At 37.2% G+C, this 12,041-nt stretch overlaps 1 protein-coding gene and 1 non-coding gene across 3 annotated transcripts in view; one reads left to right on the plus strand and one right to left on the minus strand.

Annotated features, from left to right (window-relative positions):
• Positions 1 to 12,041, plus strand: part of dachs (unconventional myosin-IXb-like dachs) — a 414,275-nt gene that overhangs the window by 105,881 nt on the left and 296,353 nt on the right. The window lies entirely within an intron of this gene.
• Positions 4,268 to 4,340, minus strand: TRNAY-AUA (transfer RNA tyrosine (anticodon AUA)). The gene has a single exon. It is a non-coding gene; the product is annotated as a tRNA-Tyr (tRNA).

The following is a 12,041-nucleotide window of genomic DNA, read 5'->3' on the forward strand; positions in this document are numbered from 1 at the left end:
AAAAATCCCATGCTCAGCTGGTCCGGCTATCGGTTTTGTGCAAGAAATGCGTCTCTGCCCAGAGTTACAGTAGGCTGCGTGGACGGGCGTAGGGGTTCGTTAACAGTGATAAAGAAATCTCTTTAGAGTAGCCATTTTCAACCGGTTTGCCGCGAGAAAATGAAAATGGTAACGGTTGACCTAGCAAAAATTAAGAAAAAATACACAAATAAAAAGCGAAAAGAGTAATAAAAAGTGGGTACACAAGAGTCAAATTTCAGCGAACGCGGCGGAAGCCAACATTCAGTACACACACTTCCTTTTAGAACCCTCAAAATTACCCCCCTCCCCGGTTGGGAACCACTGGTTTAGGTTATATGAGTGTGCCGCCCGTGGGATTTCAAATTACACCTTTGGTGTGCCACATGTTGAAGAAAGGTTGAAAAACGCTTCTCTAGAGGAAGGACACCCGGAAATGAAACTCCTAGTCCTCCATGTTAGGGATTAATACGTCGGAACATTTCCCCTTTTGTATGGAAAACTGAAACGACACGAAGTCGTAAATATAGGTAACATGATTTAAATAAAATATCTATTATTTTTTATTTTGATTTTTAATTCTGGCTCTTCAGTACAAGATCAATAAATAAAGAAATGCGTACCAACTTTTCATCTGAACATTGTTGATCAGAGCTGTATGATTAATTTTTACTAGTGACAAACTAGAATAAAATATGTTGCATATATTTTCTTAATTTAGATCATTTTGCTTTAGTCGAATATAATGTGCATCGGTTTTCTGTGCCGAAGCTCTGCATAGGTAACTCATCGATTACATGTCAAAACTGATAGATGAAATATTTATGATTGACTATTTCGTTTATATGACGTCATTCCATTTTCGACCAATGAAGTGTAATGAAATTTTGAATTCCAAGCAATCACAGTCACACTTTGCGATAATTTTTGCAGCTAGATTTATCGCTATCAATTTATCGCATGGTCGTTCTTTTGTTTAGTCGTTGTCGCCAACTGTTTCCCCGTGAATTGATGATCATGAATACATTAAGATGCAACTACACGGTTAAACTTTTCTTTCAACTTTAAAGCATGAATGCAAGATTGATATTTAATATTAATTAATATATTTAAGCAGTGAAGACGACGTTCAAAACGGCGCACCATGTAGACACAAAATCTTCATGCATCTTAATATTGAACGTACCTTTTAAACTTGATCCTTTCAATATTCTTCCCAGATTGCACGCATACGCGATTGGAATATAGAACTGTGTAGATGCAGCTTTAGTTCCGTTACACACTACAGCGAGAATGCGTTTATCGAGCTATAAAAATGATTTCGTGTAGCACTGATTGTAACGGTCGAAATAAGACACAGCTGACATTGGTCCTGCTCCCACAGGTAACATAACCTATAATTAGCCTATAAAATTTGTATTTTGTGAATGAAATAAAACAATTAATAGAAAGTCAGATGTTCAAATTTATGTAACATCATCGCATATCAAACCCAATGACCTTGCATAGTAATAATAAGGTCTTTTCATCAAACTACCTTCCGTATGGCGTAATAAAATTTGTGTTTTAATTAGGCCTATATATACAGAGATGGCTTCACTGTGTAGCAACATGTCTCGCTGTGAATACATACGCATTGGTATATAGCTGTCCCCACTGTTACTGTTAAATTAAATTATGATTTCAGCAGATAATGAAAATGTATTTATTTTATAATAATAAGAGAAAAGTGCAGTACATGTAATTAACATTGTTAAACCTGTATTTCGCAATTGGTATTACTGAATAATAACATCGAATTTCTTTATTGTAGTAATCGATATTCATCTATTTCAACTTCACAATGTCTGAATAGGTTAAGTATTCATTAATAAACAATTATTAATATTTTGTGATCGAATTTTAGGGATATATTATTTAAATTTTTATTTTATTCACGAAATAGTCCTAATAAATGCCACTCGAGGTCTGAGATTTCCCAGATAAATCCACGAGCGAAGCGAGTGGATTTATCGGCAAATCTCAGACCTCTCGCGACATTACTACAGATAATTTTCACAAGGTACTATGTTCGTGTGTCAATTATTATTCCATAAATTTTGCATCATCACCAGAATGGGTTTTCTATCACTCGTCAGAAAGCACGACGTCATCAAACACAAAGTAGGGCACCATATTTGATTAGCTAACACAGCAGAACAGATATTAAGACATATACTCATTTTACAAAGAATAATAGCGACTAACAAAAGGTAATCAGATAAAATGAAGAAATAAATAAGTGAATTAGAAATTTTACATCTTAAATATCATGGCAACCCACACCGAGGAACTTCGGGGAATGGTTGCAGAAATCAAGTCATTCCCCTCACCTTCACCAAGTTAAGTTGGGGGAGTGGTTAAGTACACATTCTTGCCAACATCAAAAAACTTTTAGGCAGTTCTCTGACAGGTACAAAGCAAACAGAGAGCAATTCAAGAAGCACCTGTTTTTAACGAATCATTGCCATAAAACCCTGTCAAAGGACACTAAAAATCAAAATCAATCGAATTGCTAAAACAGAACTTCTCTTCTCTAAAACCTGAATCTCATATGTCGAATTGTAAAAACGTTGGAACTGTGAAGAGTAACTTTCACAGTGTACTGTACAGTGAAGTGTTTAACAAACAAGTATGCATTTTGTTCTAATTTTTGTTTCATTACTCATGTAATTTTTGTATTGTTTGTATTACAGTTTATGATATTACAGTACCTATTTCAAAACTTAGTTGATTACTTCATAATTTTTCCTTGTAATCTATCAAAACCCATCTTATCACCGTCCAAACGACATGCTACAAGCAGTGGCGGTTCCTCCATGGAACAGAGGGAACAGGCTGTTCCCTTTCTCCCTGCTCCCTAAACTGAGATTGTGAGATATACTTGATTCTAAAGGATAGGCCTACTTGCAGTTTTCGAAAAGCGAAAACAGCTATCGTTAGCAGGCTTATTGCAGTGAAGTGAAAACTACCCGAGCCCTTCTCGTCTGCTGTGCGTGATGATGTGATGGGAGTCTCAAGCAATGTTTTCTCCGAAGCAGGCCGAGCGGACACGAACTTACCCGAGTATCGCTGGAAGCTGTAAAGTTACCTCTTCCCTCGCGGAGTATTGAGAAGTGTGGAATGTACTATTTCATCAAACTAGTTTATTTATATAGTGATAATTCGGAAAACAATTAAGTTCGAAGAGTTTTTCGTGTGACATAATATTGTGTGTGAAATTATACAACAGTTCTAAAAAAATCCGTACGATTTACGCATTCACGGCCTGAGTTAAATCTGACGAAATAATGGCAATGGAACAGGTGACTCCTGCCTGTTCCAACTTCAACGAGAGAGTGCGAGCGCCCTGATGCGAACCAAGACAGAGAGTGTTGTGTTATCGATCAGCTGAAGTCGAGAGCGTTTAGTTCGGTCAATTTTGCTGAGAAAAACGCGGTTTATTGGATAGCAAACCTTCTTTTCTTACAGAAATTAAAACTAAAACAAAATCTTTTACAAAACATTTTCAAAGCAGCTACTATAATTCTGTGAAATGGCTAACTGGGTGCTCGTCAAGCGGTAAATTGTAGGTTTAATTTAGGTTTATTTATTTTTAGAACGGTATTAGGCCTAATAATAATAATAACAATATAATATCATTAATTTGTTTTATATTAACATATTCTTTTTCTGATTAAGTTGTGAATGAAGTAAAAAAAAAAAAAGGAATTGGTAATGTTGCTAAATCATAATACAGATTATTATTATTACTATTATTATTATTATATTATTATTATTATTATTAATGTTGTTTCTGACCTGTTCCCCATCTAGAAATGGCACCGCACGCCACAGGCTACAAGTAACATTCGGCGCTGGACCCTGGAATCATTTCGCTGGCATTATCACCTTCATTTCACTCAGACGCTACATAACCATACCATAGGAGTTGATAAAGCGTCCTAAAATAACCAACTACAATCAAACTGCGAGTGTTAGTTTGGAACGATACACTAGAATTCTACTGTGCTGTCATCTACCGATCAGTCCACAGACACATCCAAAACTTTCCACCGTCAGGTCTTGAGAGAAAAAGAGTTTGTATCTGTATTCTGTAGTGCAAGGGAACGAATGCGGCATTTGCCTTTTAAATAACTGGATTCCTAGTTTTTTTTTTTAACTACAGATGAACAACGATCGAGAATTAATATTTGAGGAGAAAAATTCGCTCCGGCGCCGGGGATCGAACCCGGGTCCTTGGTTCTATGTACCAAGCGCTCTGACCACTGAGCTACGCCGAATTCAATCCACAGCACCTGATCGAATTCCTCTCCTTCAATGTTTCCCTTTGTGGCCTGACTCCAAGTTCGGCATTTATGTTGACGTATATGTCCAATGTCAACTGCCATTATACTAGGAGCGCACTCAGTTGAATGACTTGTTTGGCCGGGATTCCGCAGTTATGTGCATAGTAATCTGTACAAATATATGCACTGCAGCTATTATAATATTATCGATTTATTAATTTGTCCTACAGAATAATATCTGTGATATTGACAATTAATATTGTGGATTGAATTCGGCGTAGCTCAGTGGTTAGAGCGCTTGGTACGTAGAACCAAGGACCCGGGTTCGATACCCGGCGCCGGAGCGAATTTTTCTCCTCAAATATTAATTGTCAATATCACAGATATTATTATGTAGGACAAATTAATAAATCGATAATAACGATCGAGAAAGCAAGACTAACAGCGCCTGCAAAGCCGAAAACCCGCACAACAATGTTGCATACGTCGCATCGTTGACGTAAAGACTGCTTGTGAGTGTTTCGAGACATCGAGATTGATCACTCCCGAAGTCCCGAATGTCAAACAGCCTTGAATCGCCACAGTTGTTTATACCTGACTGAACTTTTATCTACTTTTGTAAATGATATATATGTATAAACAATCAAGTAGCCTATTTGAAACATCATCTCTACCTTTAAGTGTATAATAATCCGTTCCCCAGTCTTTATTTAATTACTAGGCCCTTATTAAAAGGCTAGGAATTTTCTTTTCATATGTTTGAGATCAAGTGTGCAATCTCTTGTAAAATGATATTAACGTTATGTTTTATGTTTCTTAGAAATGCAAATTTATTTGAGAATTGTTTTTTTTTTTCTATTTATATAACCATAGGTAATATCATATAATAGAACCAGAACATTTTGGTAACTAACAAGGGAACCTTCTATCATGGTGAATTGAAAAGGTGGTAATGCCGCATATTTATGGAAAGAGGAGGCAAAAGTAAGTCAGCAGGTGAAATTTTTCCGCCTGAGCTCCATAGGGATAAAAGTTATGGGACTTTAAATTTAACATGACAGTCTGTGGGAAGTGACTCAATGTGCAAACTTAAAGGTTAAAATGAAGTTGTTTCTGAAGTCACTGCATTGCAAACGAGATATTCAGCTGTTGCAAACATTATGGATATCGATCTTCATGCAATGAAGAAATTCTGGGCGAAAATACTTGCGAAAGCATATCCGTCATATCTGGCTTCCCCATATTCGCTGAATCAGAAGCATATGATTTGATGTTATATGAGTCAGCAAGTTTATTTTTAGGGAACATTTTCTGTGAATTGGCTGACAGAAGATACGTTGGGGAGGAGATTTTTCCGCCCATGGAAATGATTGGGATAGTCATGTAGGAGTAAGTCGTCGCAGCCTCTGAACCTACTGTGGCATGAAATTTCTTCCCTCCTTTGAAACGCAGGGTTCGTCTGGAGTGAATCTCTTTTTTCAAATCGACTATGATCAGTGTTGAAGATCTAGCGAGGAGTGAAGCCACGATCGATGAACAACTGCTTAATCTTCGACACGAAACTGTCTGATTTCTGCTTCACCCCTGTCTCTTTGCTGCGAAGTTTTCTACTAACTTTATGCGTCACAGAACGAGAAACGATATGATTCCGCTGCGTGAATCTCCATACCCACGAGTCAGAAGCTCTGAAGTTAAGACGGTCGTCAGGATCAATTTGAGCCTTCACTTGTATGCTCCAAAGCCTGATAGTTCTGTCATGAATGACAGCGTTCGTACTTGACATTTTTTTAAAATGTTGCAGAACCATGGCATTAATGTCAGCCATTCCAGGTTTCTCCTTCTTCTTCTTCTTCTTCTTCTTTTTTTGCATCATAATCGTAAAGCATCTTCCGTGTGATGAGAAGGAATCGATTTTTTTTTTACAGAGGTGAAGGATCGTCTCTTTCCGCTGACTGTACCGTTCGTATAGTCGTCGACTGAGTTCCAATTCTTTTAGGAGAGGGACGTAAGAAGACGTGCTGATTTGCGACGACGCGACGTCTCCGTCTATTCAGCATCCTCCGCTTTCTGGCTGTCTTTTTGGCGTCTCGTCATTAGTTCGTCTTCTACGTCACCATAATCTTGCTGCCCATCTTCCACGTCCAAATCTGGTGTTTAATCAATAAGAGCGGCCTCCTGATCGTCCTTTAACTCATTCTTCAACTGATGAAACATCCGGATGAATACGACTGACGGTTTAGCGTCACTGGTGCCAAACTCGCGCACCACCATCTGAACCACAACTTTCGGATCCATCCTGTATATGGCACAAATGAAACGTAAGAGTAGCTGTAACACCAGAATTAGCTCGAGAAAGACTTACCTTCCTGTAATAAAAGTAGGTGATCGCATCCTAGCGATAATACACAGTATTATTTAAAACCCACAACAGCTGCAATATCTCGTTTGCAATGCAGTTACTTAAAAAAACAACTTCATTTTAACCTTTGTGGGTGCACATTGAGTCACTTCCCACAGACTGTCATGTTAAATTTACAGTCCCATAACTTTTGTTCCTATGGAGCTCAGGCAGAAAAATTTCACCTCCAGACTTACTTTTGCCTCCTCTTTCCAAAAATATGCGGCATTACCGCCTTTTCAATTCACCATGATAGAAGGTTCCCTTGTAAGTTACTGTTCTGTTTTGTGTTTTTGTCTCATTTAAACATTTATAATGTTATTTATTTCAATGATGTATGTTATTCAATGTTACGAAATCTTTCCTCGTCGACCAAACGCTATTTCGAGAATGACGAGCGAGACTCGAAGTGCACGGGAATGACGAGACGAGACTAGAAAGACAAATGCAGCGAACACAGCGAGCGAGAGCGGCAGTTAGTTTTGTTCATCTGTATTAAAAACCCATCAGACTGGATTTGAACGCGGGATTTCTTGGATACGAGTCCATGTCTTACCACTGAGCTACCTTGCCGGTACAAAATAAATTCTGAACTATTTGTAAAATGTTTTATCTATGTGTATCTTCGCGCTATTCGAGAAGCCCTTCTTCTACGCTTCCAGCGTTAACGAGCAAGCTCTTGCTCACCCCTGACACAGACCTTAAGGGAAATGCTTTCAGAAGTCAAGAAACGAGTTCCTCTAGAGGGAATGCTGTAATAACAAATATGAATTACGGATATTTACCGTTTACAAGCGTTTCCCCGGCAGAGGTCGCCGAGGTGTCGAACAGGCATTTCTGCTTGCGTTTGCAATTTTTCGGATTCCTTCCGGTATAGACGCAGGTGTTGAAAATGAAGAGCTAATGTTTATTCTCTGACCCTAGAAAATAAGAAGAAATGGTATAGTGGTGTAAACGAGCAAATGGAATTTTGTGCTCGGGCAGTTACCACGTGTGGCAGGGAGGCAACTATGAACTTAACGGTCCGGAATCAGTTTCCGGCAGAGATATGAATTTCTGCAAGCTGTACAACAGTTTGCTCTGGTCTTGTAGGAACACTAAACTCATCCTCTTCCTGGTTTAAGGAATGAATATTCACCACGACTATATTCTTATGATAACTAATGTCGAATATCGTGTAAATAATTGTTGCTAACATTCATCAAGTTATATTTTGAGACCAAAATAACCTGTAATAGGATATAATATAATATTGTTTTATTTGATGTTCAGTCTAATTGACATCACAATTTAAAAAAATTAACGACATTTACATATGTAAATAATCATATATGAAACTTAAGCAAACGATTTCTCGCCCTTCGGGCATCATCAGGCATTTTTTATACAATATCTTGTACATTTTATGTCTTGTTGTAGAATCTGTACAAAATTAAAACACAACCTATAATATAATGTTGAACCAAGTGTTTGAGATAAACTTGTGATGATTAACGATCTAAAATATAAAATACAGATATAAAATTTAATATATAAATAAAATTGTAGCTAACCTGTCTAAATACTTAACTTCAGAGGACTCTTTAATAATCGGACATTTACACTGTATAAGACAACAATCAGAATTATGTAATTTAATACTTAATATGGATGTAGAAGGTTTGTTACATTTTTCAGATAATGAGAATGGAATAATTATGGTTTTATTTTCGTTGATAGAAAGATAATTTATATCAAACCATTTTTTTTTATTAATTTAAGTCCATTATTTGAATTATTATATGCATCATACCAGATTGTGAAGCAATAAGTTCTGGATTACGAATTCAATTACAGCTACACAAAGGGCACACCAGAGAGAATTTGGTATTTGTAATCCCCTAAAGAAACACAATACTGGGACTGGTAAACAAATTGGAAACAACTGAATCTCTAAAAGAATAATAATTTTGATGACAATAAATATACAGAATAAAGAATAAACATCTGCGCATCTCGTGACAGGGAATCAAAACTCCTGCTTAATTTGACGTTAAAAACTGGTCATAAAGTGAATTTTCAGACGACAAAAATAAAGAATTTTCAACATTTGCTATAGAGGTTAGTAATCTCCCAAAGATACTCTACATTTGAGGTATAACAAATTGTGGCTAGCATCATTCGTTTTGAAAGAAAGAAAGAAAGAAAGAAAGAAAGAAAGAAATGTGTTAGTTTTATATAAACCACTCTGTACAACAAATTGGCCATGAAAGTTTAACTCTCTATGGCAACTAGTTGTTATATTTGGTGTACAATTCTATTAGGTATAAAACCATTCTTCAAGTTTTATTATTTATTATATTGTATTTGTTCTACACCCGTTCCAATAATAGTGTCACCTATTGAGAATTAGTGGAACTACTTGAAAGTATGTCCATTAGAACTATCTTTGATTCTGATTTATCCCGTGGTTAGAAAGTACGCTTACACGATCAAAACATTCTAGGTCAGATATCTTTGAACTCCAGTGCACAGATAAGTCTTTAAGTGTATGGGGCCCTTAGCGCTGTATCAGCAAGCTACTATATAATACTTGTGGAAACGGAAAGAATTATTTACGTGGTTTATTTTAAAAAATTTATCTTTTGAAGAGGTGGAGAAGTTCAAATATTTTGGAGCAACAGCAACAAATATAAATGACACTCGGGAGGAAATTAAACACAGAATAAATATGGGAAATGCCTGTTATTATTCGGTTAAGAAGCTTTTATCATCCAGTCTGCTGTCAAAAAATCTGAAAGTCAGAATTTATAAAACAGTTGTATTACCGGTTGTTCTTTATCGTTGTGAAACTTGGACTCTCACTTTGAGAGAGGAACATAGGTTAAGGGCGTTTGAGAATAAGGTGCTTAGGAAAATATTTGGGGCTAAGAGGGATGAAGTTACAGGAGAATGGAGAAAGTTACACAACGCAGAACTGCAAGCATTGTATTCTACACCTGACATAATTAGGAACATTAAATCCAGATGTTTGAGATGGGCAGGGCATGTAGCACGTACGGGCGAATCCAGAAATGCATATAGAGTGTTAGTTGGGAGGCCGGAAGGAAAAAGACCTTTGGGGAGGCCGAGACGTAGATGGGAAGATATTAAAATGGATTTGAGGGAGGTGGGATATGATGATAGAGAATGGATTAATCTTGCTCAGGATAGGGACCAATGGCGGGCTTATGTGAGGGCGGCAATGAACCTCCGGGTTCTTTAAAAGGCAGTAAGTAAGTAAGTAAGGTTTATTTTAAAACGTTACCCTAATTCGTATATAGAAATATGAACGCAAAACCGTGTTCGAAGGAGAACTTGGCGATGTAATTTCGGATCCCCAATCAGAATCAGTGCGCTCGATCTTGAGATCCTACAAGGAGCTCGGAGTTCTTAAATCCAACGCTCGGTAACATCCTGTGGCTTCTAATTGTTGATCGATGTTATAGCATGTTGCTAAATTAACATTATACGCGACACACCATTCAACTATTCTTTTTATTTTGTTCTTACACTTTTCTTTATTTTATTTTTTATTGTTTTTTGCAGAGAAAACTTGTTAACCTTGGACCTTGAATTCGTAAATAACTCACATATCCAAAATAAACAATAACAGCACCAGAATACAGGGACGCAATAACAGATCGTCTTCAAATTAGCCCTAGAAACCATTAGCCCGGGCACAAACCGCGCCTACAGTACTCAGGCTCTGTTTTTTGCTGCCCCGTAATTTACCATCTTGCCATTCAGTGAATTTTTAATACAGTTGGCTACTCTTGCTTCTTTTATTTTAAAGCGATCTTATTAATACATGTAAAGGCAACGTGATAATTTATGAATTAATTTTGAAGATTCTTTCCTACATGAAGACGGTGTTCTAGCAGGGTTATGAATTTACAACTCTGCATTATGTACCGACGGAAGGCATGCGCACATAAATCTAACTTACTTCATGGGATTTGTGCTCCAAGATTCAACACCATATATATCTGGGCTACTCAAACGAGAAGTATTTATACCCCTCCCACCGGTGAAGTCTTCGCTGGCGTATCAAAATTTCACGGCTTAAAACAGGCTATTTGGAGCATAGTTTTTAGAGTATTAACACCATTAATCGAACGGTGTGTGTGTGTGCGTATATATATATATATATATATATATATATATATATATACACATACATATACAGGGAGTCCCATTTATCTTGTGCACCTGCGTGGCTCCGACTTAAAGAACGTAAAACTTTACACTCGCGAGAATGGAATTCCCTGTCACAAAGTATTAGGGGCTGCAAGACAATAAACACTTTTAAAAACAGCTTAAATGATAACCTTCGTAGCATTTCACTCCAATCATACTTACTTACTGGCTTTTAAGGAACCCGAAGGTTCATTGCCGCCCTCACATAAGCCCGCCATTGGTCCCTATCCTGAGCAAGATTAATCCAGTCTCTACCAACCATTAAATCCCACCTCCCTCAAATCCATTTTAATATTATTTTCCCACCTACGTCTCGGCCTCCCTAAAGGTCTTTTTCCCTCAGGCCACCCAACTAACACTCTATATGCATTTCTGGATTCTACCATACGTGCTACATGTCCTGACCATCTCAAACGTCTGCATTTAATGTTCCTAATTATGTCAGGTGAAGAATACAATGCGTGCAGTTCTGTGTTGTGTAACTTTCTCCATTCTCCTGTAGCTTCATCCCTCTTAGTCCCAAATATTTTCCTAAGAACCTTATTCTCAAACACCCTTAATCTCTGTTCCTCTCTCAAAGTGAGAGTCCAAGTTTCACAACCATACAGAACAACCGGTAATAACTGTTTTATAAATTCTAACTTTCAGATTTTTTGACAGAAGACTAGATGACAAAAGCTTCTCAACCGAATAATAACACGCATTTCCCATATTTATTCTGCGTTTAATTTCCTCCCGAGTGTCATTTATATTTGTTACTGTTGCTCCAAGATATTTGAATTTTTCCACCTCTTCGAAGGATAAATCTCCAATTTTTATATTTCTATTTCGTACAACATTCCCGTCACGAGACATAATCATATACTTAGTCTTTTCGGGATTTACTTCCAACCCTATCGCCTTACTTGCTTCAACTAGAATTTCCGCGTTTTCCCTAATCGTTTGTGGATTTTCTCCTAACATATTCACGTCATCCGCATACACAAGAAGCTGATGTAACCCGTTCAATTCCAAACCCTCTTTGTTACCCTGAACTTTCCTAATGGCATATTCTAGAGCAAAGTTAAAAAGTAAAGGTG

The sequence above is a fragment of the Periplaneta americana genome, chromosome 7 (genome assembly GCF_040183065.1).
Source record: "Periplaneta americana isolate PAMFEO1 chromosome 7, P.americana_PAMFEO1_priV1, whole genome shotgun sequence".
Lineage (NCBI taxonomy): Eukaryota > Metazoa > Arthropoda > Insecta > Blattodea > Blattidae > Periplaneta > Periplaneta americana.